This window comes from Lepidochelys kempii, chromosome 3, assembly GCF_965140285.1.
Source record: "Lepidochelys kempii isolate rLepKem1 chromosome 3, rLepKem1.hap1, whole genome shotgun sequence".
Lineage (NCBI taxonomy): Eukaryota > Metazoa > Chordata > Testudines > Cheloniidae > Lepidochelys > Lepidochelys kempii.
Genome location: NC_136382.1, coordinates 42,310,721 through 42,317,546, shown reverse-complemented (window position 1 = coordinate 42,317,546; position 6,826 = coordinate 42,310,721). Strand labels below are relative to the sequence as shown.

The 6,826-nt window shown below is 39.3% G+C and overlaps 1 non-coding gene across 1 annotated transcript; it reads right to left on the bottom strand.

Annotated features, from left to right (window-relative positions):
• Positions 1–6,169: 6,169 nt before the first annotated feature.
• On the bottom strand, positions 6,170–6,242 carry TRNAV-AAC (transfer RNA valine (anticodon AAC)). Its single transcript has one exon. It is a non-coding gene; the product is annotated as a tRNA-Val (tRNA).
• Positions 6,243–6,826: the final 584 nt, after the last annotated feature.

Below are 6,826 nucleotides of genomic sequence, written 5' to 3'. Positions count from 1 at the left end.
GGATCTTGTTATACTTACCTGTTAGATTGAACACGCTCTATTATCAAATTTCTTTTCCCCATCTAGCTACTTCTAGATTGTGATCAAGTCACCCCTTAATCTTCTCTTTGTTAAGCTAAATAGATTTAGCTCATGGGGTCTATCACTGTATAGCACGTTTTCTATTCTTTTGTCATTCTCATAATTTTTCTCTGAAGTCTCTCCCATTTATCAACATAATTATTGAATTGTTTATATTAGACCTGGACACATTATTCCAGAAGTGGTTACACCCGTGCCGTTTGACTACAGCATCACTCTGGGAACTCATGTTCAGCTCATAGTCCACCATGACCCCCAAATCTTTCTCAGAGTCACTGCTTCTCAGGATAGTTGCAAATCTTGTAAACACGAACTGTGATCTTTTCTCTTAGACATTAAAATTAATATTGTTTGCTTGTTTCCAGCTTACCAAGCAATTCATATAATTCTGCATCAGTGACCTGGCCTCTTAATTACTTCTCCCCCAATCTTTGTGTCACTTCCAACCTTTCAGTGATTTTTGTTCTCTCCCAGATCATTGATAAAAAACGTTAAATAGCAGAGGAACAAGAACCAATTCCTGGGCGACCCCACTAGAAACACACCTGTTTGATTTCCTGTGTACAATTATATTGAGACCTATCAGTTATCCAGCTTTTAATCCATTTAATGTGTGTCATATTGATTAAAAAATAGGATATAAAATTAAAGGGTCATGCAGTACCATGTTGAAAGCATTACAGAGGCCTAAGTATATTAAATCAATCCTATTACCTTTATCAATCAAACTTGTAATCTCATCAAATAAAGATATCAAGTTAGACAGGATCTATCTTCCATAAGCCCATGTTAATTTGTATTAATTATATAACCTTCCTTTAAGTCTTTATCAATCCAGTCCCGTATCAGCTGCTCCTTTACCTCAGCCAGGATCAATGTCAGACTGACAGGGCTATAATTAACTGCGTCATCTCGTTTATCCTTTTAAAATATTGGCATTATATTAGCTTTCTTCCTGTCTTCTGGAACTTCCCCAGTGTTCCAAGACTTATTGAAAATCACATGTTAATAGTCCAATGAACTCCCCAGCCATATCTTTTAAAACTCTTGATTACAAGTTACCTGGACCAACTGATTTAAAAATGTGTAACTTCAGTTACATTTTAGAGATCCTGCCAAGTTATTATTGGACAATAAAGTATTTCATCATCATATATAATTTGGCTTTTAACAAAAAATAGAACAGAAATTGATTGAATCCTTCAGACTTCTTCATTATTAACAGTGCCATTTTCATCAAGAAATGGGCCAATACCATTGTGAGGATTCTTTTTGTTACTAATATACTTTAAAAAAAATCCTTATTGCCCTTAACTCTGCTGGCCATAGATTTCTTCTTGGGTCTCTTTGTGTCCTTTATTGATTCTTTTTTTCTAAAATTCCTAGCTTCTGATTTATATTAATTACTATCAATTTCCACTTTCTTCCATTGGTTATATATTTTTGTAGCTAACTTCACTTTCCTTCTAAGCCATATTGTTTTTGATTTTTAGCCTGTACCTTCTGTGAGATTGTAGCTGTTAGGGCATTTAGTAAAGGGGTGTTAAACAATTCCCAATTATCATTCACATTTTTCTAATTTAATTCTCCCAGCTGCTTTTACTCATAACTGTTTTCACATTTTTGAAATTGTCCCTCTCGAAAGCTCAGTGTGTATTACTGGTTTGGACTTTATTCTGTTTGCATATTACAAATGTGATTGTCATGTTCACTTGTACCTAAACTTTCACCAAGTTTTAGTTCTGTGATAAACTTTGTTAGGATATAGATTTTCAGGCCTGTCTGTAAAGGCCTATACTCTAAGAATTTAGGTGTATTCTTATCACTTAGCTAGTTCTAGAGGTATAAAAGAAAGAATCAAAATCACCGTCTGCTGGTGTAAGGGCCTTCTCTTACTGTGACAGTCTGAGGCCCTGTTCTTAGGCTAAGGCCTTTGGCTAAGCAGCAGAGGCAGCCATAAGCGGGGAAGCGAACAGTCACATCCTCACATTCCAAACTAGTCACATTGAAATAAGGTGCTATTGGGCTGTTAGGAATACAATCCTGTCCTGATCATGCCTATCACCTCCAAAGAAAGGGAACTGCCTAGAAGATGTAAAAGGAAACTTAGTTTGATAGCATCCTGTCTGGCAAGAACTCACTTATCAATAGATGTAGTTGTGAAATCCTCACTTCTGTATTGTTTTGTCATTATAGTTCCCACTTTGCTATTGTTTGTCTGTATAATCTCTGTCTGGTTCTGTGATTGTTTCTGTCTGCTGTATAATTAATTTTGCTGGGTGTAAACTAATTAAGGTGGTGGGATATAATTGGTTAAATAATCATGTTAGGATTGGTTAGTTAAATTTCAGTAAAATGATTGGTTAAGGCATAGCTAAGCAGAACTCAAGTTTTACTATATAGTCTGCAGTCAATCAGGAAGTAAGGGGGGGAAATGGGAACAGGGAATGGGGGTGGGGAAATTGGAATCATGTTTTGCTAAGGTGGGGGAATGGGAACAGGGACACAGGTAAGGCTCTGTGGTGTCAGAGCTGGGAAAGGGGACACTAAGGAAGGAAATTGGAATCATGCTTGCTGGCAGTTCACTCCAATAAACATTGAATTGTTTGCACCTTTGGACTTCGGGTATTGTTGCTCTCTGTTCATGCGAGAAGGACCAGGGAAGTAAGTGGGTGAAGGAATAAGGCCCCTAACTAACTTCTCTTTGACTGCCAGATGGGGTCTAATCTAGAATTTTCCCATGTTGGATGCAAGACTTTGATTTAGATAATTGCTTCTATAATATTTAGAAATTTCAAGGATGTTTTAGTACAGCAATGAGACCTCTAGCATGTGTCACCCAAACTGAAGTCCTCAGTGATCATGCAGCTTTTTTCCCCCTACCCATTATAGATAGGTGTTTAAGACGCTGGTCATCCTAGTGAGATTAGGTGGTGTGTAGCAGGTACTAAGTTGTTATCTATCTTGTGCTTTATCTGTTAGGATACTGATGCGTAAATATTCAAAATTTGTTTTTGGTTGTGAGTGACTAAAAGAGGTAATGCTGTTTTTGATATAGTGCCATTCTTCCCTCCCTTCTTTTTCTACTCAATATTTTCTAAATAGGCTATAATCATTTGTTTTTAACATTACAATCATGTAGATCAACCATAAATGCATGTTGATTGGTATTAATAAAAAATTAAAGGAGAGTAATCAAGTCCCATATCAGACAATCCATGGTCTTGTCTGGGATTGATTTCAGTCTGACAAACCTATAATTACACAGGTCCTGCCATTTACCCTCTTTAAATATTGGAACAACATTAGCTTTTTTTTCCTGGAACTTACCCAGTCCTCCAAGACTTATTGAAGATCAGAATTAATGGTCCAGTGAGCAACTCAGCCAAGCAGTATTCAAGCACCAGGACTTGCCTCTTTGTGGGAATTTTGAAGTGGTAATACACTCCCTTTCCATGACCCTTCCCAGGAGATATATAAGAGCATAAGCCTGGGCACCATAATGTTTCATAGTTGTCATTTCCTATATTTCTTAATGATGTGCCTTTGAATTTGATTCCATTCTGGGAATGGAATCCTTTCCTGTTAAATGAAAGAAATTTAAATATAAAATGGAAGAATAGGTCTGTGTAATCCTTGAAATCAACCTGGATGTTTGGTGTGAGTAGACATGTGGATATATGTTTGTTTGTTTGTTTTTGTTTTTGTTTTTGTTTTTACATAAGCAAATTAAACTGCCATGGAATAAGAGGGAAGGTCATCTCATGGATTGGTAAATGGTTAAAAGATAGGAAACAAAGGGTAGGAATTAATGGTCAATTTTCAGCATGGAGATAGGTAAATAGTGGTTTCTCCCTGGGGTCTGAACTGGGACCAGTATGTATAACATATTCATAAATGATTTGGAAAAAAGAGTAAACAGTGAGGTGGCAGCATTTGCAGATGATACAAAACTACTCAAGATAGTTAAGTGCCAAACAGACCGCAAAAAGCTACAAAGGGATCTCACAAAACTGGGTGACTGGGCAACAAAATGGCAGATGAAATTCAGTGTTGATAAATGCAAAGTAATTATTATTGGAAAACATAATCCCAACTATAGTTATAAAATAATGCAGTCTAAATTAGCTACAAGAAAAGGAGGACTTGTGGCACCTTAGAGACTAACAAATTTATTTGAGCATAAGCTTCCGTGAGCTACAGCTCACTTCATAGGATGCATTGAGCTGTAGCTCACGAAAGCTTATGCTTATGCTCAAATAAATTTGTTAGTCTCTAAGGTGCCACAAGTCCTTCTTTTCTTTTTGTGGATACAGACTAACATGGCTGCTACTCTGAAACCTCTAAATTAGCTGTTACCACTCAAGAAAGAGATTGTGGAGTCATTGTGAATAGTTCTCTGAAAACACCTACTAAATGTGCAGTGGTAGTCAAAAAACGTAACAGAATCTTGGGAATCGTTAAGGAAGGGATAGATAATAAGACAGAAAATATCACATTGCCTGTATATAAATCCATGGTACACCCACATCTTGGATACTGTGTGCAGATGTGGTTGCCTCATCTCAAAAAAGATATATTGGAAGTGGAAAAAGTACAGAAAAAGGCAACAAAAATAATTAGGGGTATGGAACAGCTTCCATATGGGGAAAGATTAATAAGACTGGGACTTTTTAGCTTGGAAAAGAGACGACTAAAGGGGGACATGATAGAGGTCTGTAAAATCATGAGTGGAGAAAGTAGATGAGGAAGTGTTATTTACGCCTTCTCATAACACAAGAACTAGGGGTTACCAAGTGATATTAATAGGCAGCAGGTTTAAAACAAACAAAAGGAAGTATTTCTTCACACAACGCACAGTCAACCTGTGGAACTCTTTGCCAGAGGACGTTGTGAAGGCCAAGACTATAATAGGGCACAAAAATGAACTAGATCCTGTCATGGAGGATAGGTCCATCAATGGCTTTTGGCCAGGATGGGCAGGTATCATGTTCCAAGCCTCTGTTTGCCAGGGGCTGGGCATGGGAATGGGCGACAGGGGATGGATCACTTGATGACTACCTGTCCTGTTCATTCCCTCAGGGCCACCTGGTATTGGCCGCTGTGGTAAGACAGGATACTGGGCTAGATGAATATTTGGTACAACCCAGTATGGCTGTTCTTATGTTCTTACATTAAAAAACTAGTGTACTAATCAAATTAAATGTGAACATATCCACCTTCTCTAATGAGATCTCGAATTTACTTCTAAAACTGAGATTGTCAGAATTCTATCATCCTTGATAAACTGTAGGTTTCAAATTCCCTTCACAAATTGTTTCCTGCCAGCCCCGCTCAGCCTGCTGCCATGCTTGCCATACTATGGCAAGCATGGAGCCCTCTCAGCTCACCATCACCATACGTCTCCTGGGTGCTGCTGGCAGATGTGGTACTGTGTACATTGCTACACAGCAGCAGCTCCTTGCCTTCGCGGCAGACAGTACAGTAGGACTGATAGCAGTTGTACGTCTCCTGGGTGCTTCTGGCAGACCTCAGTGAGGTTGATCAGGGGCACCTTGACAGACATGGCTATCCTCCTCTTAGAGCACCGAATGGGAGTGATTCCAGGTCATTCTCTTCTTTAAATTTCATCTCATGGAGATTCAATCCTGCCTGGAATATCATGAGAGCTGGAGGCTTCTGCCTCAGGCTGCTTTCCCAGCCGGCAGCATCGCGCGGTCACACCTACCCCAGCCTGCTCCTTGCTCCCATGGCTCATGAAGCCTGGACAGTAGTAAGGAGCTGTTCAACTTTTGGAATGACAAATCCAGAATGAAGGATTGCACTCTATGCGCCACGTTAAGATTATTTCAGAGTCCTAGATAGCATTTAGTCCCTATAAAAGGCTTCATGAAAATTTTCCCCCACCCCTAACAAAAATGCTCATTTATCAAAGCAGCTGAAAGGGTAAGGAACCCGGGACTATAACTTAGAGAGAGTTTCCGTATTATTTAACTCATAAATGATATAATTCAAAGTAAAATTTCACAGCTCGGTCTGTTCTAAGACTAAAAATGCAGGAGGGGAGTCTGAAAAAGGAACCGTGACCTGTTTCTGCCCAGTTTCGAAGTGGGGACCTTTCACATGTTAGGTGAACGTGATAACCACTACACTACAGAAACCCAACTTGAACATATCCCTCATGTGGTCCCTATTATACTTTATGTAATGTGTGGTTGTATATTATTAATAGTTTAGTGTATCATGGGGCTTCTCTTTTTTTGCTACAGACTTTGCCGAATGCACAGGAATGTTTTCTCTAGCTACAGAAGCTATCTAATGCAATGTCTATATCTATGGCCTTCCTGCTCACAAAGCAGTCATGCCCCCGCCCAAAATTGACACAGCGCAGAGTGCATGTGACACAGCGACCTGGCTTGGGCAGGATCACTAGTGCATCTGAGTTCAAAGTGCTGTGCAGAGCGGTCACAATGGAGGACTCTGGGATAGCTCCCGGAGGCAATACAATAGAATTGTGTCCACACTACCCCAAATTCGACCCGGCAATGTCGATTTCATCGCTAATCCCCTCGTCGGGGAGGAGTACAGAAATCGATTTTAAGAGCCATTTAAGTTGACAAAAATGGCTTTGTCGTGCGGCAGGTACAGGGTTAAATCGATCTAACGCTGCTAAATTCTACCTAAACTTGTAGTGTAGACCAGGGCTCAGAGGGCAACCCAAACAAAAGAGACACAAAAGGATTCA